We start from the raw sequence: 25,514 nt of genomic DNA on the forward strand, positions 1-25,514 counted from the left end.
TAAAAAAAGACTTTTGACGATGTGAATCACCTTCTGTGTCTCCACACCACAACCTGTAACATTTATAGTATATTTGTAGTACTTATCCTTTTTATTTTTTAACTTGCTTACAGCACGGTACAGGGTACAAGCTGTACAGGGTTCTCTGGCACTGACTGTGTTCAAAGCAGCTAATTATTAATCAACTGCTTGGTTGGCCTTTAACTGAGAACAAAAGCACTGCAACTGTGCACCATTGAACCAAGTGGAGGTGCGAGCACATGTGACCAACCCCCATCTCCTCCCCCCAAACACACACACACACACACACACACACACACACACACACACACACACACACACACACACACACACATGCACACACAAAGGCCTCGCATGCTGTTGCTACTGGATGTCAATGCCTTGAACAACACTTGCCATTGATCTAAAGATATCCTTCTTCCTTCCTTCATCCTTCTGCTCTTTTCCCCTTTTCCCTTCCACCTGTTTCTATTCATCCTCTCACCCATCTTTTGTTTTTTTATCCTATTTTCCCATTCAGATTTCTCTCCTCTCCTACCCTGTCCATGCTTCATGTCTTCCTAATATCCCTCCCTCCCTTATGTTTTATTTTTCAGCTTTTCTCCTTCAAAGGATAGAGGACACAGCTGAAACAAAGGCTGCTTCTATACCAGCTGAGCCAGCAGGATGGATGGAGGGAGGGAGGGAGGGAGGGAGGGAGGAAAGGAGGGAAGGATGATCAAAATGAGGCAAGGAGGAAAAGAATGAGGGCAAAGAGTAAAGTGGAAGGGAGGGTGACTAGGACAGGACTGAAGAGAGGAAGCATGGGGATGGTAACGGTGAGAGAAGGGGGAGGGGGGACCTGAAGACAGGGAGGGATGTTACCAAAAAAAGCAGGAGGATGGAGGGACGTAGAGAAAGAGGAAAAGGGAGATGAATGTGAAAGTAAAAAAAAGAGAAAGACAGAAGAGGATGAAGATAGATGCAGAGGAGAGTTAGAAATTGCTCTCACATCAATAGTGTGGTGGTGTCTAGTTTCAGCAGGATCACACACACACACACACACACACACACAAACACAAAGAGTTATCACAGTCAGCCAATAATGAAATCTGCCTTGAGCAGCACAAACACATACACTCCATTTTATCGCGTGCAGAATGTGTACCTCTCCTCTATCTGTCCATTGGATTGTTATCAAACATTATTTATCATTGTGATACCATTAAATTAATTTTAAAACCTTTGAATTATTGGACTTATTAGACAACACAACTTTAAAATACCGGATAGATGGCCACAGTAGATAGATAGATAGATAGATAGATAGATAGATAGATAGATAGATAGATAGATAGATAGATAGATAGATAGATAGATAGATGGCATGAACTGAATGATGGATAAGATCTGTGATTTATTAATTCCCCTTCTCTGAATATGACCTTGGCAAAACGCAAAAGCCATAACTAAAATTATACGGTGGTAAAATAGAGCCTCTTTGTCAGCAAATCTGCCAAGAGTAGCAAAAGCGATTGACTGGTGTTAATATGCAGGACCACACCCTGTACTGCATGCAAGGCCATGAGCTTCACATCAGCCGGGCACTGGGAACAGAGATAGGCACCTACTGTATACCGTGAATTCAGCAACCTAACTTTTATTTTTGTTAACATGCCTTGCAGCCAAATAGCACACATTACTGAATGATTGATTGTTTTTATAAATTAATTATCCTTCTCCAAATGTGTTTATTTATGAACTACTTCAAGATTTTAACTGATGTTCCGCCCTCAATATGACCCTGAAAGAAGCACGATAACAAACACAAAGTGGAAACAAATTTGCCTGCGCAGCAGAAACTAGTCCAAGGCCATTATGTAACTCCACACCATACTTTGTTGCGGCAGCTATTTACAGACACTAAGAGACAAACCTAATCTCATTGACTGTATCTCACCTCTCTGTGCTTGAACTATACTAGTTGTATGTCTACCTTTATAAATAAAAAAAGCTTTTGTATCCACAGAGGTCTTGAGCGAGCCACCATTAAACTTGTGCTTCACTAATCCGACAATTGCAGCAGCAGCTGCACTTTCACTTTGATGAAATCCATAACAGCACAAAGCATTAAAGCTGCACCAGATAATCATTACATAAACTGTGGGTCAATGCTCCGTTTCTTGTAGATTCCCAATGGTTAAAGAACATTCATGCCGTCTAATGAGCCTGCATCCCCAAGATGAGACTACATTTTACTTTGTTTTGGTTTTGGTCTGGACTTCGCAAGAGTGCATGTATCCTTTAATGAGCACTGGAACCTGGGGTGACATGCCACAGTAACTTCACTCAACATGGGTTCCTGATGATGATGAAAGCTTTAAAGGATCCCCACATGAAACAACAATCACCATTCTGTCTACAGACAAATGTCTCCTAAAAATAATCACTTTCAATAATTAAATATCTTATCTAACTCCAAACTATAAAAAAAGCTAAAACTAGGCTGCGCAGCCGCAGGAATTACAGCTTGTTTATTCTTTACTATGATAGTAGGACTCTACTGGCATCATAAATTTATGTTTCATGCTGTCAAAATCAAGGATGTGTGTCACCCAATTATCGCAGCATGATATCATGCACAGGGTTATACAGATTTGACAGTGTAAAACAAGGTGCATGGTAGCACATATCTTACCAAATGGCACCATGTTTTTGTTTTTCGCTTTACTACAGCAATCTGTGAGGAAAGGAGCATTTGTGTTATTATTCCAAGAAATTACATTTAAAGTGTTTTAAGTCAAGACACTAACATGACTTTCTCATGGGCCAACTAGCATTAGCCACGCTGGTACTTCTACAGCTTAAATCTGGTTATACGGAGTATGTCACTAAACAGCATTTCATTATCTTCTATTCTTAAAAAAGTGGCTATAGTATAATTTAATATCAATGTTTACCCAGGTGCGTGGGTTGTTTGCGTGGAAAGCACTTTGATTTTTCATTTCAGTCATAAAACAGTAAAAGCTGTCATGCCTGTACACCTGGAACACAGACACTCAACCACATACACACACTATAAGGAATGCAAAACAGATCTCTCACTCAAGCATGCACACGGTCCATTAGCTGCCATTAGCTAACACCATTAGCAATCAACATTGCAATATATGGGGCATTGGATTCCGAATGCATACGCCAATCAATGCAACACACAGTAGACACGCATACATTGGGCAGTGGTGGTTAAGGAAGCGAGCTTGGGACCGGGAGGTCGCCGGTTCAATCCGCAGGATGAAATCTGGGTGGGGAAAAGTGAAAGAGCAGCGCTTGTCCCTCCCTCATTACCACCACTGAGGTGCCCTTGAGCAAGACCCTGAACCCCAACCGCTCCAGTGGAGCTGCTCAGTGGCCAGCAGATCAGACTGTGGTTGTACCGGCAGCTTCCAGGTATGAATGTGTAACTGTGTGAATGTGACAGGTTGTTGTTGCAAATCAGAAATTGTTCTCAATCTGGATAAATAAAGGTTAAAACATATATATGTATAAAAACATACACAGATATGGATGCGAAACAAGTCATATCCTAAAATCTCTGCAGCTCATTTGGTGCATATAGCTGCATAGATGCAAAACTGTCAAGCATAACAAACACTACGCTTGTATGAGTGGGTGTGTGTTGGAGTGTTTGTGTTTAACGGTTGACCGAGGCCATGGATAGAGCCCATTGCCAGCCAGCAAGCAAGTCACTCTTCTGAATTATTGAAACAGGTCAGTAAGCAGGAGGAGAACAGCATCTCTATGTATGTATGTATGTGTGTGTGTTTGCAATTGTCTGTCTGTGTACAGCACTGCACTGCATATTCACAGCTTAAGCTTTCTGTTCTATCCAGTACTGTAAAGTGGGAATTCATGACTGCGCCTTCTATTCATTCCAAAGCTTATCAATAGAAAACAGTAGCAGAATTTAGTAGACTTTTGTAAATATTGCACTATCCATCAGAAAACTACAAGGGAACCTGCAATGAACTGATTCATATTAGGCAATATTAGTAGTGGTCATATTTTAAAGTTCTTCGAAGGCCCCTCTGAGCTTGCCAGAAGCTTCAGAGTAGCTGCACTCCATTCTGCTCTATTGTCTTTTCCTTCAGCCAAACAGGGGCTAGAATAAATAATGCAGCATTGTAAATACCACAGGTAACCAGTTTTCCTAGATGAGACAACATGCAGAGTTTGTGATCTGTGCTTATGTGATATTTACCAAATTCACCTGTGGAACAGATGTACAAACAAGTCGCTGAAGGCCTACGTGTTGGCGCCTGAATAAAAAAAACTGAATATTGATATAAACAAGCCGTTTTCTTTTGATTTCTGTTTGGATACACTTTAGTATTAGATAAAACAACAGTGCACTGCAATGTTTTTTTGGAATAATGTCTGATTTTGGTTTAAAAATAATGTTTGTTAAGTACTGTACAGTTTCATAACAGTTACCAAGTGCCACTGCAAACTAACAAATCAAATAATTAAGACATATGGTGGTGCATCTCACATATTAACAGAGACACTATAAAAAGAAAAAGCATTTAACTCATTCTCTATAATGTAGCAAAGAATTAGCGGAGAGTGGATTTTGACCCAGGCTGAGTCAACAAATGTCACATGCCATCTGATCATGAGGTAGTTTTTTTGTATCTGTTATTGGAGAATTGTTATCATCTGTGCTGACACACAAACACAATCAGCACAGTGCAACAGTCATGCACAAAGTAAAGGAATGTTGGCATATACTGTATAACTACTTTTTGTAAAAAACTAAATATTTTCACTTCTTCCTTTAGATCACGTGTCAAACTCAAGGCCCGCGGGCCAAATCCGGCCCCTTGTAGATTTAGATCCGGCCCGTATATCAATTTGGGTTCACAATACATTTTGGCCCGCCTAGTTGTGCGCCAAACCAAAATCCCAGGAAAGTGTTTTTTTAAACTGCAATTACGTGACATTCAAAGCAGAATATGGCAGATTTGCCGACTCTGAGACTCAGAAATTCCCCCAGAAGGAATTCTTTTGATGACTTTTGTAGGGCTTCGTGTCAACAAAAAGCGTACTAAAATGTCGGAAAAAGCAACAAATTACCAAAAGGTGACAAATGTCTGACAAAGCCACAAAAACGTCAGAAAAAACTACGAAAATTAGGAAAAAACCTATCAGAATGTTAAAAAAAAGTGACATGCAGTAACAAAAGCATGTCAATATATTCTACATGTCCGGCCCTTGGTGTGATTCTCTTTTTCCAGTGTGGCCCCTAGTGAAAATGAGTTTGACACCCCTGCTTTAGATAAATGTATTTTTTCAGTTCTACTACTCTTGGCCTGGAAGGCACCATTTTATTATGACCATAAAGATGCTAATTATGTTGTGTTCATAAATATTTCTTTTAACATTCTCCACATTTACACCTGTATTCTTTGCTGATGCAAACCCTCATGTCCCCTTAGCAACAATAAAGATTGCACTGACTCAGCTTATCTCACAAATGTGTTATCTTTGCAGACCAAGGGGTAAAGGATGCAGGTTGCTAAGTGTATACAGGGATTTAGTAAGTTTAATTAGTGCAGTGGTATGTTAGAGTCAAACCCTCTCAGTAGTAACAGAGCACAGTATGGATACTCCCACACATTTACTCCTCCAGTTACTCTGACACAGCACAGAGCACTTACATAACTGAGGTGTGGTCCATCAGTGGAGGCTACACAACTCAGCGTGTGTGAGAGAATCTGTGCCCTGAATATGCATACTGATTTTTAGTGAGCAAATGTGGGTGTAACTTTGCACGAAAGCTACAACTTTAACCAGTTGTTGAACTGGAGTGTAATGCAAGGCTACAGCCTTTTCTGTAGCCGCCACTAACTTGTGGAACAAATTCAAATCACTATTTAAAACACATCTTTTTTTTTTTTTTTTTTGCTTTTATTTCGAGTTGATGAAAGATATCATTACCTTTTATTCTTTTTCTTTGTGATATACTCTGTATTTCAATTATTGTGTTATTGTTGTATTTACCTTGTAAAGCACTTTGGTAAACATCAGTTTTTTTAAATGTGCTATATCAATAAATTGACATTGAAAATGACATTGACATGCTCTTTGAACAAACACATGCACACACACACACACACACACACATACACATCAAAACAATGACATCAGTATTAGATAACACAACAAACACCAGCTGAGGCTATGTTTGAATGCAGCTCAGTAAGCCAGTAACTGGCAAAGTGCTGATTTACATATTGTCAGGCGACAGAAGTGTGTACTGTGGGAAAACAGATAGCAGCAGTAGTGCATTGACTTGGACTTGGCAACAACTGATACCATCTCTGGATTTGCAGTATTTTGTAATTTGACTACGCTAAAGCAAACCAAGAAATGACATGGCCATTGTTTTTCTTCAAATGCTATTTACACCACACCGCAGTTACTTCATTTCAACATATTCACCAGCTACGGTCACAATGCAACCACTATTGTATCAATCTACTGTATTTTTCAATGCAAAACTAATCAGTGCATTGGTCTAACCAAACTTTACCAGGGCTGTGACTAACATTTACAGAAGTGTTACAGAATCACCACAGTTCACATATCACTTATGTCTGCACCTAAATGCCTGATGATCCATGCAAACTAGGGTTGTGCCGATATGTGATATCATCGTCCATCGTGATGGCTGGCCAACATTACGATGGAGAGCCACCATCGTGATGCCACGCAGCCCACCCTGTCAGACACACACTAATCCTAGTCGCGGGCGCTGGACAGGAAATTGACAACTGCGTCGGTGTTAAACTAGCAAAGACACTTGTGTTAGGCTTTGCGCTGCACCGGTTCAAGATAGGGCCCCTTAAGTGGAAGCTACTTACGTGTAACCTATTTGTGAAAAAGACCATCGCTTTGAGCAGACTGGATTGGCTGTAGTGATACATTCTCTCTCTCTCTCTGTCAGTTGTAGCTCGCTCTACCTGCTAGTAACGTTGGACACAGCGGTCACAAGCGAGAGAGAAAAGGCATTAACGTGGAACACTATCACACTTTCCTTTCTCCCCTCATTGGACTAAGTTTGTCGACACTACTGTGTGCGTGCATCAATAAGTAAGTCTGATGTCCTGTGGGTACGGGACGATGTTATGCAGGATTTATGAATGTACGTTAGCAACAGCAGGCTAATTCACGAGGGTGCTATTTTATGTGTGAGCTAATATTGCGCATCTATTCATGTGCGCTGCAAGAGTTATGTTTCTGTTAACTGAATGCGTTATTCAGTGCAAATATAATCGAGAATGTAGTTTAATCTCAGTAATGATGGTATATGTAAGGGTTAATGCCCGACGAGGTGTCCATTGTCAGGTATTAATGGACGACGGCGAGGCGTGAACCGAAGTTCCGCCGAAGTCCATTAATACCTGACAATGGACACCTCGAAGGGCATTAACCCGCTTATACCATGGTCACTTGCCAAATAACATATTTTTAAAACATTAGTTCATATTTTAATTAGTTTTACAATCGAAATCTAAAGTTTATCCAAACAATAACTCCGTTTCCCTGGTTACGCCTGACGGTTTGACTAATACCTTGAACAATCATTCCCATCCATCAGGTTCTTATGTAATGCAAACGTTCTCCACCAGGAAATAGGAAGAACCTTAGATATGACTTGCCTCCCTTAGCAACCGGAGATATTTATATAGTCCGCTCAGCTGATAGAACCCTTCAGTTTAGCTACGAGCCAGAAAGCTAACGCTATGCTAGCAAGATCCAAAGTCAATAACATTGTGTACAGTTGGCAATCAGTAAAAATAATTTGACAGTATGTTGAACAACAAGCCATGTCATTGTCCCCAAAACAATAACGACTTTTACGAAGAATTTGATCCGCGATGTGTAACGTTACCGTCGGCTGCAACGGCGCAACCTGAAGCAGCGACCTGAACAGTGAACAGGATGTGAGATAACGTTATTCGCTGTGAAACAAAGTCAGTCCAGAGGGCCAGTAGAACTTACTTCTTGCAGCCTGTGTGTTTTAGCGCCATCCTGTGGTGTTCAGAGGACGATTTGGAAATAATAAATCCACATTTCCTTTTCAATTTAATGTAGCTCATTCATATAGAACAGTAAACAGTCAGTTTCACCAAACTCCTTTAATAGGTGTCCTATATCACTTTTTAATGGACACCCTGCAGCCAATCAGAATCGAGTATTCACCCAGACCATGGTATAACACTTTTTAATGGACACCCTGCAGCCAATCAGAATCGAGTATTCACCCAGACCATGGTATAATAGGTTATTACTGTTGCTCTTTTCAAGGTTCAACGTTCCACTCGTTACGCAGATCACGGAGATGTGGTCAAGTTGGAATTTACTGCCTCTACCAGCAGGCGGCAGCATAGCCATGTTATACTGTCTATTTACTGAGGGTAATTTAAATGTATGTCTGATTGTTTCTATGTTAACTGTTAGCCCATAGTAGTAGAAAAAAATATTTATGTAAAGAGATATAGTAAAATAAAAACTGCTTACTGCTTAGAAAAACAGGTTGGCTGGTTGACTGGTTGTAAACACCAGATGATAACATACCGTGTGTGTGTGTGTATGTATGTATGTATGTATGTATGTATGTATGTATGTATGTATGTATGTATGTATGTATGTATGTGTGTATATGTGTGTGTGTGTGTGTGTGTATGTATGTATGTATGTATGTATGTATGTATGTATGTATGTATGTATGTATGTATGTATGTGTGTATGTGTGTGTGTGTGTGCGCGCGTGCGTGTTGTGGCTCCAGCTGGAACATCTTTCATCTCTGCATTTGTCATTCTTTCTTACCTTATCCCTCCATCTCTGTTACTGCTGCCCACCCCTCCTCTGTCTGTCTCTCTCTCCACCTATCTATCTTTCCATCCATCTCTGCCCACCCAACTCCCTCTCCCTTCCCATCATCCCTCACTGCAGGTTGACTCTATCCACCCCCTTAGCTGTGCTGTCATGGTGAAAACCCAAAGTACGTCGGAGGAAGATCAAACCCCTCTTTGTATTGAATGTGTCAAGATTTAAAACTGCAGTCAAAATATCTAACTAGATAGCATTTCTTATCATTATATTTTATGTTACTGTTTCCTAATGGTGAATCACATTTGCACTTTGAGCAACATTGAGGAATTAATAAGGGTGATGCATAAGACAAAGGGAGAGAGAGATGTTAATGGAGGTAATGTGTGCATGCATGAGAAGAAAATCTCTACTGTCTGTCGAACTACCTGACAGATATAACACACAGATCCACTAAGGAAAGCACGGTGAAAGAACAAGATTATGTGTAGTTAGATTATTTATACCAGAGTGTACTGTACTGCAAAGGCCGAACGGTAACTACAGAGAGAGACTAAAGTGGAGAAAAACAGGTTGTCAGGCTGACAAATTATGTGACATATTGACATGTGTTTATATATCATTGTATACCTTGTGTACCTTTTTAGGCAGACAGTTTTACACAAATACACCCGTCCTGCTAAGCTAGTTACTTCTTACAAGCAATATATGTTATTTCTATCATGACTTAGTTTAGCTACTGCCTTATTTAGTTATTGATACTGTATAGTTGCCAATATGCAGGTTTGTTGAACTTAGACAAAAAGCATGTACATTTAGCTTTAAGACTAGCCAGCTTGTCTCCCTGTGAAAGAGAGTGTGGTAAATTTAAGGGCTCTGGAGTCTATGCATTGCCAAGCCAAAGTGCAGTAACTGCAGCCTGAGCAGCAATACAAAGCCACAATTCACTTACTCCACAGTTTAAGTGCAGTTAGGCTACTGCAGTTGGGCTTGCTTCATGGATACATGTTGTTCTTATAGAGTAAAACAGATGTCAAAAGGCAGAGTCCACGACTTACGTAGGCCAGTACCTGCCTTTAGCCTTTGTATAGCCTAAAGGCTAGGTGAGTGTGTATTAAGCAGAGGATTGCTCCATTCCACTAGCAGACAAATAATCCCAGAGCCCTCAGAGCCCCTTTAAGCACATAATCCTATATTATATTCCAGATAAGAAACAATTGTAATCAAGGCAATCTGTTAACTGGAGATTCAAAACCATGCCTTCTTAGATACAAACATACAACACTGGCATGACTTGCAGGCTCTGCACTTCAACTACACAACAAAGGGGGCATGCATCTTCCTTGGGTCACGAAGCTAGTATTTCACCTTCCACAAATGGCTCCCAAAAATAACAGAGGCGGTGAATGTAAGAATGTCAAACAAGTACGTTATTTCAAACTTTAGCATCACTCCTACACATGCACATTCAGCACAGACACACAGTAAAAAAGCACTCAGTGCAAGCAGGGCTTCCTCTAAAATCCCATTGCTAGCGACTTAGCCCCACTTAAGCTCCTTTCACACCAACAGAGGCAGCAAAAAAGATGCGCTGCAAAAGGCCACCCTGCTGGTTTTAGAGCCTTTCACAGTGTCCCATTGAAAAACCAACGAACACCACAAAATGCTGCTACGCCTTTTGGTTGAAAACCCGGAATATTCGATTTGAAGTACTTTTAAAGTGAAAACCCTCTGACATATGTTGATGTTTTTGCTTTGCTTGAGTTGACTACGCACTGAGGAGGATTTGGAACACAATAGGCCTGTATCACAAAGGGCCTGTGAATAAAGAGTCAAGAATGCAGCTGGTTTTTCTCATTTCCATCCAGTTTTGTAGCAGCAGACAGAGATGTATGCCTCATACAGCATGACAATGTTCTTGACCAAAAAGGATGTATTTCTTTTTCTTTCATCTTTACCCCATTTACAAGATGCTTTGCTTCTTCTTCACAAATTATAGATCACAAGTTATACAAATACACAGATTATACATGAATATGTATGATGCCTCTGCTTTTGTATCTCTGTCTGGACATTGAAGCACCTTCCTCACTGACTTATGATATATTAAAGTGTTGGACTGTCAGTAGACAGGCTTATCCCTCTGAATGAACATGCGTTTAGTATCCCATCAGTAACACGGTTGCTGTTGTGCACAATAAGCAGCCTGGTCTCACAGAATTCCGTGAAATGATCACAAACTGTTAACACCGCATTACGTGGGGGTGGCACGGAATGTGTGAAAATTCCATGTGGCCACCACGGAAAACAATGCCAATGTAAAGTCAATGAGAAGATGACGTAGCATTAGGAGCGACTACGGTAGTGAGTAGTATGAAAGCCCAAAAATCTGTGTAAGGAGGTTGGTCGGGGTGGTGGATGGGTCAAACACAGGACTTTCACCCAGGAGACCGGGGAAACCCAACCATAACCGTCCCATTCTTCTTTTCCTAAACCCAACCGTCTCGTTGTCGTCCCTCGTCCCGTTTTTCTGTTCCTAAACCCAACCGTTGTTGGAGACGTAAGCCCACCCACAACCTTTTCCTTAACTTAAGGGGCAGTGTTCATTTCACGGAATTCTTCCGTGGGCCCATCACGGAATTTTTTGCGATTCCGTGAAACTGCCACAGATTTTGAGTTAAGGGGCCATGTTCATTTCACGGAATTCTTTGAGATAAGGTTGCAATAAGGTTTGGGTTTTACTGAATCCTTCCTCTTTACAGACAGGTTTAGAAATTGTGATTACTGTGGATCAGAGCAGAGTTCAGCCTTTAAAATTTGGTGGCAGTATTAACATTACCCAAAGCTGTTGCTAAGAAACTGGTAAACCACTGTTAGAAAACCTCTCTATAACATTCATATCATCTTTCGGTTTTTTACTGCTTTAATACTGCATAGTTAACCTTTCGTTACACTTGAGTTTTTATGTGTTATGCAGGTAATGCCAATCACGTTCAAAATGTGTTCCTTTTTTTGTATTAGCTACTAGCTAATTGGTGCCAGAAAGTTAAATTGCTAATGCAATACAATACAAATCTGCATGTGTCAAATCCTCCCATGAGAGTATTTTGGTATGTTACATAGGGGTGGGGGAAAAAATCGATACAGCATAGTATCGCGATATTTTTCGTGGCAATACTGTATCGATACACAGACGCCAAGTATCGATCTTTTATGATATATGTGTTGGTCAGTCTGTCTGCTTGACAATCCCATATTGCAGCAATAAAATTTAAGTGAGATGAACAAAAAGAGAAATGTATCTTTTTCGGTAAAACAGATGTTGACAACATTTTCCTTTGGGGACATCATTTGAAATTGGGAAAAATTTGAAGTTGGAAAAAAGGTAATACATTGCAATATATCGCAGAATATTGCAATATGTTTAAAATCGCAATAATATCGTATCGTGACATAAGTATCGTGATGATATCGTATCGTGAGGCCTCTGGTGATTCCCACCCCTAATGTTACAGGTTTTCTGACAATCTACTGACAGACAGCGATGCACATTACATTCAAAGATGCACAGAGCGACAACAGTAATCTGTGAAAGGGTGGCGGATTGTTGATCAATACCAGTGACTCAACAATTTCTTGGCCAAGTGCTGAGATGTCTGGTGTTTAAATTCATTCTCCAATACATATTCAATGTTTTGGAACAATAACCTCCCACTCAGCAGAATCATAAGACACTCCAAATCCCTGGGTCTCTGCTTTAATCAGATCCCTCGCTTTGAGCCTTTTCACACTACACATAAATGCGGATCATTTGAACATATGTCGATTTCATAGTTGCTGTGGATTTCCGTGTGCATAACGAAGAGCTTCACCAATAAAAACTCTCAGTTACACATCTGAATCAGCAACAACGACAAACATAAAATCAAAATCAGCAAATAATATCTCAGAGATGCTGTCAGCTCCAGAGTTAGGACCTCAGAAAGAGTGTGGTGCTGACACCTAACGAGTGAGATTTGTTACTGAATCTAGTAAAAACACTAATACTCATCTCTCATAAGGTCTTACTATTATCAGTTAGTTCGACAGCATTGTTTAAATTCCAAATTAATGGTGCATAATTGCGAAAGGTCCTGCTCCAAAGTTTCAGTGGTTCTCAAACCTTTTTCAATAATGTACCCCTTTTCAATAGTTTTTTTAGGCAAAGTAGGCTACCTCCTGACCAGCGCAAAACATTTCTGGTAGAAAAAAAGTCTATATAAAGAGGTATAATACAGCGCTGGCAGTAATAGCTTTACTAAACATCAACCTTGTAACTGAAAAACATTTTTATGCTACAATTCAAATGTTTGGAATCCACCACTAAATTCATTAATTATTATAGTATTACATATCTCAGGAATTATGCAGGGCTCCAGAATAACTTTTTGCCTTGGTTACACTGGTGCACCTAACGTTTTTTATTTAGGTGCACCAGCACAAAATTTAGGTGCACCCAAATTTTTCCTCGCGTCCCCATTAGCGCTGAATGGCGATACACGATATATAGCTCTGTATTTTTTTACAAAGTGGGCTAAATCTTCAGTTTTAAGTCAAAGCCACTTTTCACAAGCTCTTTTATTAAAACAGATTGTGATTAAAATAAAATGCAAAGACGGGGTTTCTTTTACCAGTTTGAAAATATATAGCTGCAACACATGTAAATGAATATGGTTTTATATCTCCTTCAAAGAGTGACTTACTTGGGTGCCCGGATAGTTCAGTTGGTAGAGCGGGCGCCCATATTATAGAGGTTTACTCCTCGAAGCAGCGGGCCTGGGTTTGACTGTCCTGTCAATAAAGGCCTAAAAATGCCCAACTTACAGTCTTCAAAGTGAAGCGTGGTTGAATCAGAGCAGCAGTTGCAGCCAGTCATTTTAGCCTGGTCACAAGCACAGTCCTTTTACCAGGTAGTCTGGGAATTTACTGGCAATTCAGACTCTGAAGAGGTTCTCCTGACAGGAACATCCCCTTCTTTGAAACAGTAATGCCAGACAGCCAACCTGACAGCTGTTCAGTATTTTGCGTCAGTTCACTCGCTGAGTCAACACAGGCTTAATCTCCTGCTGTTAAAGAAAGTTTTATCTATTTGCTTCATTTTAAATTATTTAATTCATTTGGGATTAATGCCATTTTGATTTCATGAAACAGGTGGTCCAGCGATGCCTAAATGTAATCCACTCAGAATAATACTGTTATTTGTTCCAGATTGTTAAATCCATTGAGCTGCATTTGGGTGATATGTCAGGAGGATGAATACTTTTTCACCGGCCGGACAAGCAGATGGTAAAACACAAAAAAAAGGGAAAGACAAGAATAAGAATAGGAGCTGAATGATGGTGCACATAAGCACATAGTAGAACATGTTTTTAGGCAGTTTACAGATGTTTGCATAAAGAAAAGGAGAGCTTATGTTTCATAATAGGATGGTTGAGGGGAAAAAAAGAGGAAAGGAAGGGAGGTATAGAAATTTAGTTTGGCCCAAATGATTCCAGATACAGGTTTGTTTCTTCTGTCATTTGAGAGATGTGATCATTACAGGAAACTGAACTTCCACACAATAGAACTATGGATTAACTGCACTTATACCATGGCCACTAAAAACTCTTGCTGTTGATTGGCTGGCAGGAGTGGATGAACTTTTAATAACCGGACACAAATATACTTTTTTGTCACTTGGCATAACATCTGTAGATGTTTAATAATGAAAATATTCCACATGTAAAAGTACTTGCACTGTTCCATACTTCACAGAGAGTCACCTTCTGTCAACACTAATTAGACTTATGAATTTTTTCCGCATGCCGGAACACTGCCAAACTATTTTAAAACCGATTCTCGGAACTAGGAAATAAAGATAATGTAAATTTAGTAAAGAACCAACAGCATTTAGGGATAGTTCTACGAGCTAATGGCAAGACAACATTCATAATTATCACCAATATATAATTTTGAAACTCTCGGGGCAAACAACTTTGGGTCTGGATGAAGCTCTCAAATTGACCCAAATGTGAAAAAACCCTAATTCTGTTAAGAATAACAGTGATCATGATCTGTCCAACCATCCTTAATATAAAGACTCATTTTCAGTTTTGTGTGATCTGATATCTCTGGTCCCAGCTACTGAGAAAGCACTGGATCTCAACCAAAATCATTTCTGCAAACCTTGAAAAAACTGAAAATAGTTGGAGAAGAAAAAAGGAGAAGACGGTCCACCACAGAGACACAAATGCCTTTGATCTGCAGCCCCATGAAACTGGCCAGCCTACACATACATGCACGCACGGTGTGTGCACGTGTGCGTTTATGAGTGTGTGTATAATTATGTATCTCTCAACAAAATGTCAGTGGACTTCAAAGGACATCAGACAAGTACACAGACACACACACAATGCACATCCCATTATTTTGAGAAATAGGCCAGAATATATTCTGCAGCAGTGTGTTGTGCTGTGCTGTGTGTGCAAGTGTGCGTGCAGGTGTGTATGTGTGTGCGTGTGTGTGTGTGTATATCTGGGACAGAGGTAGTGTGTGTATTCCCATGTAAATTAGCACACACACACACGCACACACACACACAGGCACACACGCACACACACACACACACACACACACACACACACACACACACACACACACACACACACACACACAGTAATGCAGCTACATGGTCCCAAGATAAAGATAATAATATCAATGTACAAATTCCACAACACACTAAACTTAACTGGACAAACCACGCAAGACTGTTTTCTCCAGGCATGACAGTCAGAAAGAAGCACATACTCTACAACTTAGAATACATATTTGGCGATAGGCAGGACTATGAAAACAGTCCTGTCGCTAGGCAACCGCCGAACAATCTGCAAGAATGGACAAATTCCCGTTCCTGTCCAAAAACAAAAATTGGAAACGAAGTATCATAAACTCTACAAAGAGAACTGAAGGAGAGAGAGCTTCATCAGAGCGACGTGTTTATATAGTCAGAAAAAATTGTGAGCATCCACAGGGAAATCACACAAGGATGACCATGTCGGGAGAACAGTAACGTCAATGGAAGCTAGACTGAGGATGGAGACGGTGTCACAGCAGTGACTTTTAAAAGTGAATTAAAGTTGAGTCTATATTTACTTTCTTGGTGTCATCTGACAGTTCCCTTCATGTTTTATCGATTTTGTGTCAAGTCTCACCAAGGTTAACTGGCACAAGGGAAACACACTATAAACAAATACATTAATAAATAAATAAGTGAGGCCGTCGTAAAGTGAACTAACCCGTAAAACACATCCTGTCATAGACCATTTGAAAAATGTATAAATGAATGCAGCGTAAGAAGGACACAGGTAGTAGCAAAGGGACATTGCACACCTTTGTTGAGTCCGCCTATAATTGTAAGTGTGGATCAAATGTAGTTCAGTCAAGAACACTCTGCTCATAGATTTAACCATGTATTGCAAGAAATGGAAATACAGTTGTGCTTGGCACAGATGGCTCCGCTCTTGATAATGCTCCCTGGACCAGCCAAGCGGCATGCTAAGCTGAAACAGGGAGCACCGTGCAGAACGGGCGTATGACTTTTGTGTCCTGCATGAACTAACGCTAAGCTTAATTTAATGGTCGATTGCATTACTTTGTCACTAGTGTGTAGCTTTAAAAGTACTGATCCAAACGTGTGTGTATGTGGCGGGTGTGTGGCCTGACTCTACTTATGTTTAATGAAACCCACTTAGTCTTGTGTTTTTTTTTTGGCACTGATTATTTACTTTGGCACTCATTTTAGATTTAGATTTATTGTCCAAGAGGGATATTTGTTTTCACAGCTAGTACACAGAAACATACAGGAGGAGGCGGTAATTTGGTTATCCATTCTTATAGGCCACGAAATGTTTATATGTTTCGGGCACCCCCCAGGGAAAAATACATTTGGCTCAGCACTCACTCACAACACAGCAGCAACAGTTTGTCCTTTGCTAAACAATTTCTATTTGTATTTTCATTTCTCCTGCAAACACACAATGCCAATGTCCTGATTCCAGTCGCAAATAATGTTTGAATAACCGTTATTGACAACATGACATCATGACTTTGCGTAAACATACACGCCCACTTTCTTAAGTGAAGTGGTTGGGTTTAGGAAAAGAAGAATGGGGTTGGGTTTAGTAAAAGAAGAAGGCGACGGTTGAGTTTAGGAAACGTGACACGCGGGACACGAAGGAATTGTGACACGCGGGACACGATCCCCGGTCTCTTGGGTGAAAGTCCTGTGTTTGACCCATCCACTACCCTGACCAACCTCGCTACACGGATTTTAGCCCTCTCATACTACTCGCTACGGCGTAAATTCACACGCAATTGCAAGGTAATGTAAGTCAATGGAGGCCAAGAGGCGTTGATAAACGCGCTAAAAAGCAAGTATGCGTCTTGATAAAACGCCAAAAATGGCATACGAATTGGCGTGTCATACATACGCCACTTCATGAGATCAGTCTGGTATTGAAAACGATGGGCAGTGAATCAGAAGACACATTTTTACAATCTTTCAATACCAAGCAGCTGACCCATACTGGAACAGGCTTTGTCCTATTTGCCTTGTCATGTTCCAACTCAGCTCAGTCATAATATGTGTCACAGTCTTTACTAAAGTCTCTATTAATTTGTTTTAGCAAAATTACCATTGGTTACCGTTCACTTTTTTTCCGGAAGGTACCGGAGAACTGGTTCCGGTACCCAACGGTACCTTTTTTGGTACTTTCTCTCTGTAATGACAAACAATTAATTTCAGTTGTAAAAATAATTCCAAACCTATCTATCCCATTTACTTAGAACATGTTGTTATTTATTTAGAACATTTTACATGCCACACAAATAAAACACCCTCCCTCTCCCCTCCCAAACCCATCCATACAAACTATCTAATAATTATTCATTTCTTACACTGCACTGTAGGCTTTTATTATTGTATTTGGTTCTATTTTAGCCTTTTTTATTTTCTATCTCCTTTTTAAACTGCTCTTTAATGTTTTATGTAAAGCGCTTTGAATTGCCTTGTTGCAAAGAAGTATGGAGGGACGGGGGTTAGCTCTGGATACTCCAGCCCTGTCTCCCCCCCGAAGCAGTAAAAGCTGTAACACTAAGCTACTGTAATCTATTTAGTGAGTTTTCTTTTAGTGAAATACTCAGTGAATTTAATTCCCTCTGCAAATCAGTGTAGCATATGTCTAGGGCTTATTGTGAAAGGTAAAAACAGAAAGAATGTTTCTGGCAAACGCTGCCTTTGTCAAGGTTGAAAGGAGTGATGAAGTTTTTCTGACTGTACAATCTGTAGTTCGGAAAGCAGCCTCTGTGTTGTTGTACAGTATGACGATCCTCATAAGTAAACTATTCGTGACAAAAACAACAGTTCGAAAAATATGTTGACATGCAAAATAATCGCACGGAAAAAAAACGTCCTTGGTGTGTAAAGGTCTTTACTCTCACCTCTGACATTTGTGAGTAAGAGCTGCTCTCTTGCAAAGCCACAAACCAGAGATGTAAGACTCAAACTATGATGTCATCAACTAATTTTGTAGAATAAAAACAATAAAATAAGGGTTTATTCTATGTTAGCGTTTCATTTCTGAAACAGAAAATCTACCCGTTACCTCCGAACATCCCCCTGGGTGTTCTCAGTGTCATCATTGTTTTTGGAAAAGCTCCTGACATTATATCTGATGACATCACAAATTTGAGTTTGGGGATTTTGGAGAGAGTTGATCATGTTCACTAACATTTTGAACACACATGAAATCCCAAATTGCCCAAAGTTCCCCTTTAGCTATAATGCAATGTAAGTTGATTCAAATGTTAACTTTAAGGATAGCACTGTTTAAGTGCATTTCTTTATAAAGCAAGCTGTAAATTCTATGATACATTCTGGTTATAATATGTATCTTAAAATCTCATACATCTCAAATAAGGATCTGCAGTGAATGGATTAGACAATGCTGTAAAATGTCTGTCAATAATGTTTATATAAAGTAAACCTCATATATTAATGGTAAAGGTATGTAAATATATCGGATAGTTGCTTCTAAATTACTATGAAACAATGTTTATTTAAAGTAAACAACATACATTAATGGTAAAAGTACATAGATATATTGGAGAGTTGCTTGGAAATACTCTCAAATAATGTTTATATAAAGTAATGACTATTAATATAATGTTTCAGCAAGGTAGTATCACATTATCTTGTTTTGTTGTACAGTAAAAAAAAATAGTGTTAAACAGGAATTTACTGTAAATAGATTTGATAATCATAAAATAAACGCCTAAATGAGGGTATTTGAAAGTTATTTTACCAAATATTTGTGTGTTTTACATCCAGAAATCTGTACTTTGACAGTATGAAAAAAGCAATTATGTAATTTTAAGTTATTTCTGCAATATTTCTTAGTTTCTATAAAGATGTATACATTTGTTTAACATTCTAGAAATGTTTTATGACAAGATTTTATTCTACAATAGTTTAACTGTTAACAGAAAATGTTTACAGGAAAAAAAAATTATTATTTTTTTTGGTAAAATAATTAGTGCTGTCAGTTAAACGCGTTATTAACGGCTTTAACGCAAACCCATTTTAACGGCGTAAATTTTTTTATCGCAAGATTAACATTCTTTTTGGCCTAGCAAACTTTGTAGTTTTTTTTCACATGATGTCACAACAACTAGTAATGTTAGAAAAACTACAACACCACACCGGATCTAGCTAGACCGGAAACAAAACAACAGGCACGCGGCACACACTTGTTTGGGCTTGCGAGCCGCCAGAGAGTAGTAGGCTAACGTTACGTTTTGAGTGGACGGCAAGCGCGAGATGCCAAAATGGATGCCAATAAGATTCTGAATGGAAGGTTTACTTTTAAAAAGTTGCCAAATGATTCCATTGACAAGACTAAAGTGATCTGTGTGTTTTGTCGTTGTGAACTGAGTTTTCTTCGCAGCACGTCCAGTCTGAAATACCACTTGATGGCCGAGCACACAGCTGATCCGAATTCTCCGCCCCCTCGTCAAAGTCAGGCGACAAAAGCACAAAGCAAGCCGATCCACTTTTCCATGTTGATAAGAGCATTAAAATGAGAAAAAATAATGGGACAAAAAGAAATCAAGGGACATTTAGAATAGATAAAAATGTGTGATTAATTGCTAGTTAACTATGACATTAATGCGATTAATAATAATAATGTAATTTTTTTTTGCTGTCATTTGACGGTAAGTCAAAAGTTATTTTTTTTATAGTGTGCAATAGAAATAGAGTTGCCTTGCCTTACAACCTCCAGCCTGTCAGTCAGCAACAGGGTATAGTGAACACAGTGGTGCCTGCCTGTCACAGAGGAAATCTAACGTTACTCTAACAATACCATGGCTCGCCGTTATATATGCTGTCTGCGTGGAGTTTTGAAAAGTGTAACCACACTTGCAACCGCTTTACCGGCATTGCCGTGACTCACTGTGACTTTAACAAAGTCAACGTTGTTTTGCTCTGTCCGCACCACAGCTCTGCCTGTGTGTGTGTGTGTGTGAGCGTGTGTATGTGTGTGTGTGTGTGTGTGTGTGTGTGTGTGTGTGTGTGTGTGTGTGTGTGTGTGTGTGTGTGTGTGTTTCGGGGCTGAGCCCCGCTCTTTGTCAACATGCAGAGAGGACAGATATGCTCGCCCTTACACGCTCTTTGGTACCGAAATTTGGCACCGTTTGATTTAAAGTGAATCGGTCCTCGGTAGTACCGACATAATTCAGTCGGAACCTAAAAAAGTACCCAACCCTATCATTTATTCTTCCAGGTTAATCTATATCTGATATCAATAAGCAAAAGATAATAAAAAACAACAAAAAAACTAGCTAGAAACAAATAAGGACACACCCATTTCGCACATATTGACTCATTGCTTCCATCTTAACTCAACTCTGTGATTCATAAGCAGCCCAACCAGATCTGTGATTTATTGGGCATTAGTTAGAAAATGTTTTTCTAAACACGGAGCATTGGAAAATGCCTAACTTTACGGCCAAAATCCATTGCAAACATTCGAGATGTGTATCAATACTCACAAGTCTCATTAGCAGTTAAAGTGCTTCTGACTGCTTTTCCACACACATTTGCATCTCGCCTGTTAAGCCAGCGTCTCGATACATATTAAAATACTCAGAGGGAAAAATACACCCCAGAATTAGCTCATTTAGTCATAATCATCTCGGAAAGAAATTGGATTGAGATTTGTGAACATTTGTGTAAGGAGGAGATCAACTTGTTTATGTTTACGAACCGGAGCTGAAGTGGTAGGAACAGCTTATGGAAGTTTGGCTTTAAGGTGGAATTTGTTTCCACTCCTATATGGTGTGAAATCAGTGGCCTGTTCAGCCTGAGTGGGTAGCCTCTGAATTAATTAGCATCCGTGTATAACTCATATGTTTAGTTATGCTATATCAACTGCAAGCCTATGGGGGAAAACACAAACAGTATGGCTATAGTTAGTTCTAAGTCACTGCATTTTTCCATGGGTTTGAACTAAATGAGTCATCATACAAATACATAAAACTGACCTATTTCTAAAGTGATCACTCAGATTAATGTTTTTTTCATGCATCATAATGCTAGTCTGCTATGGAACAATTGCTGAATACCACTTAATCTATACAATGCAGTAAAGGGAAGGCTTTTTGTCCAAAGCCTCTCAAGGTTCAATGCGTAATGCACGTATTTTCAGTGTGGCTGGCCCCTGTGGATCTGAACCCACTCAGCTGGCAGTGGTAATGCTCTGCCTTGCCTTTTGAGCAGTATGTTAATTTATACATTATCTATACAGACACACAGACAATTCAACGCACAAACACACACAATGACAGACCAACACACACGTGACTATGTATGTGCATTTTGTAATTATGTATCATTCATGTGTGGCCAAAAATGCAGAATTGCTGATGCAGGTGCATTATATAAATGTTCTAACATGCTCGCTGTAGCAACATATGCGCCTCTTTTGAACATGATACACTATATGATGAAGAGATTTCTTCCTATCTTCTTTTCAACTTCAATGAATGGAAATCGTGAGATACCAGCTTCTGAAGCCTTATACATATTGTCTTGGATAATACTCCAGCATTAAACTGCTTTAAATGCCCATTGTGTGCAGAACTAATCATCAATAGCATTCCCCTGATCCGATATTTGTTCATTTTGCGTGCGAGCCACCTTTAAGCTCATGCCTCCCATAAACCTCAGTATGACACATTCTCTCAGAGATTACTCTTTGATCCATCCACTAAAATTGCATAATAATGCAGGCCCACACTACCTATATGTGTATTACATAAGATCAGGAACACCCACCATCTGGTTACCATGACATTAGTAACCATCTCTATTACACCCAAGCTAAAGCACGCAACATAACGCACACTCACTGTCTAACCTATTTATTTGTACACATTTTCACTTTACGCATTGGCACTGTGCATGGGTCATTAAAGTTATACATTGCATAATCACAATTTGCCAATGTGAAATGCACACTTACTGTACAAGAAATTACATGATTTCTTCTGATTTTGAAAACAGTTTACGTAATATGTTGCAGCAGATGTTGAATCTGACAATGTAGAAAATAGCCCTGAGAAAGAGAAAGATCTATGACATGATACAAGAGTAACTGAAATCAAGGTTAGGAAATGTGAAAGCTGTATCAATTACTAACCTTTTGATTTTCATTTAAGACACAATCCGGGCTGGATAGCCAAATGGGAAAAAAATGCAACTGGCACTGGGTTCCAGACCCTTAGCGGCCCAGAAGGCCACATATGAATTGTGTCACTAAAGCACAATATGAACTCAAATGCTAAAGGCCTCACTTCAGGAACTAAATTGATATTACCTTGTGTACCTGACTTGTTGGCCCTTCATCAAAATATACATGGTGAACCTGAATAAATGTGTGTTCACAAATGACTGCAAACATGGGGTCACCTGGGGGCCACGGCTCACTTTTGCCCCTGGCCTCCCTAGTGGGTTAATCCAGCCATGCTTCCATTAAAAACTAACAACAAAACGGTGCACTGGCCGGTTGATGTGGCCATGCATTTCCGTGACCATCAGACACTGCGCAGAGAGCGAGGCGCTGGAGATGATGTATTGCAAATTTGCGATCACTTCCTGTGGCGATTATGTGGCGTTAGACAACACACACTAAACATGCATTATGTAGCTCTGTATCCAGTGCAGACCACACTATGTAAATTTCATATTTGAAACATTTTTTAAAAAATCTACTATCAAGACCAAGATAATTTCTAGTTCTGGAGCCCAGCTTTGGGTTGGAGATATTATAACTCAACTAAAAATAATCAGATTTTTTTTTTACTTCTGGATGTCACAGAAAAGCAAGACATCTTGTTCTGCATTAGTTCAGGCAGTGCAGGGATTTCTGCTTGTGTCTTTTCTGTCTTTCTCTCGTAAGACTTTACTTTGACCAAGCTGGTTGTATTATATTGGGTTAGGCAGAGCTAGGCTGTCTGCCAGACAGTGATGTAATTACATTGTTAACAGTCATTGTGTCAGGCACTGTGAGCTATACACAGGTCGTAGCCTTTACCTCTCTCACTTTCTGGGATGACATTACACTTGCTTTACCTTGCTCTCTCGCTCGCTCTCTCAGTCTTGGGCTGTCATCCAGGCGGACACTGAAGGCTTGCGAGGGTGACAGTGACTTTGCCTCTGTTTAAAAGGCATTCGACTTGTAACTTTATCTGCTGTCCTCTTTATTCGTGTATCTCGTTGTCTCGCTGACATTAAATTTGCTTACACATTTTGTCACTGGTGTCAGTTTGTTTTCCATCTCTGTGATACAAAACTTCCCTACCCTGTCTCAGTATTTTTTTTCTGTAGGGTGATAATAGAAGTCCTTCCCTGTCAAGCTGATACTGGCCCATTTAGCACTACATCTAATTACCTCATTATTCTACCCAAATCAAATTTGTTTCTGACATTAGCATGCAGCAGTGAATAAACTCCATTTCTAACTGCAGCCAATATGCAATGGAAGCTACATCTAATGAATCTCTAGAGCTGACTGGAGACGACTAGAGATGACTGGGGTAATAATGTAAATGCAGTGTGCCTTCAGTTAACGTATAGAAAACACACAAAGACATAAATAAAGCTATGGCCACATATCTAAAAGCAAAGAAAAGTTGAGTGCAGAAACAGAACAAGAACAGGAAACAAGCATAACCCACTGTACTAGGTGAAATAATGAAAGGTGAATGAGTGATGAACAGATATTTTTGGATGAGAACAAGTGGGATGATGTGTTTCAAGTCAGTATTATGTGTGCAGGAGTATGCAGTCTGGAAGAAATCCAACAGGATGGATCAAAGAGAAACAAAAACATTTTTCATTGTAAAATCTGGAGACACATTGTAAGATCTGGTTGAATCTGGCTCAATTTAATCTAGTCCTAGCAACAAGTCCTCCAAATCTTACGACGGTATAGGTTGTTTATTTCTACCCTCTACGACCCACAGGAGCGTTTCATAAATTAGCGCCCCTAGCGCTGGCAGGAAAGGAGTGTTTTATACTATACATTCAAACGCAACATAAGCAACATGCAACCGGAAGCCTACTGACTTCCTATAAAGTTGAGGGCTATAAAAAAATAATAAAAACAATGCTTGTGATAGCTTTTACTGTCTATGCTTAATTTATCTTTTAACACATGGCAAGGATGTTTTGCCCATAGTAATACAGTAAGCACACACATTCAATGACACACACACACACACACACACACAAACTCAAACAATGATCCCAAGCTGCAAATTCTTCCCTGTTCTGCCAAAACAATGTCACCTTCTGATGTACTCAGAGGTAAAGACAACTGGACCGTAACCTGGAATTACAGTGTGTGTATATGTGTCTGTGTGTGTGTGTGTGTGTGTGTGTGTGTGTGTGTGTTGTGTGTGTGTGTGTGTGTGTGTGTGTGTGTGTGTGTGTGAGATTAATCAGAGCAGTGTATTTACAAATGTCAACCCAGATATGATATATTAGAGCTACAAACACCAAAAGTCGCAGACACCAACATAATGCGCACGCACACACACACCCGCACACATACAACACACACACACACACACACTGTCCACAACTCCAGAGTGTGCTTGGACCTGGAGTACATTTAATGGGAATAATAAATGAAGTGAACTACTTCTAATTGAGAGCTTAGTACGCTGTACAACTAATTCTACTTCTATTTTTGAACAGGCTATCACGGCTGCACACACAGACAAACACACATGCATGCATGCACACACACACACACACACACACACACACACACACACACACACACACACACACACACACACAGTCCCACTGCAACTTAAACACAAAATCATAGTTAAAGCTAATTTGGAACTATGTTGTGTGAAAATCTGGCAGCATGATTGCATATTATTAAATAACCACTTGACAATTACTTCAATTAATTATGTCTGAACGTAGAAAAAAAGGTTGGGCAAACTCACACAAGCATGCATCCTT

General features: G+C 39.7%; 1 protein-coding gene across 3 annotated transcripts in view; it reads right to left on the minus strand.

Moving 5' to 3' along the window:
• lrfn5a (leucine rich repeat and fibronectin type III domain containing 5a) overlaps positions 1 to 25,514 on the minus strand; it is a 128,992-nt gene that overhangs the window by 73,151 nt on the left and 30,327 nt on the right. The window lies entirely within an intron of this gene.

This window comes from Perca fluviatilis, chromosome 20 (genome assembly GCF_010015445.1).
Source record: "Perca fluviatilis chromosome 20, GENO_Pfluv_1.0, whole genome shotgun sequence".
NCBI lineage: Eukaryota > Metazoa > Chordata > Actinopteri > Perciformes > Percidae > Perca > Perca fluviatilis.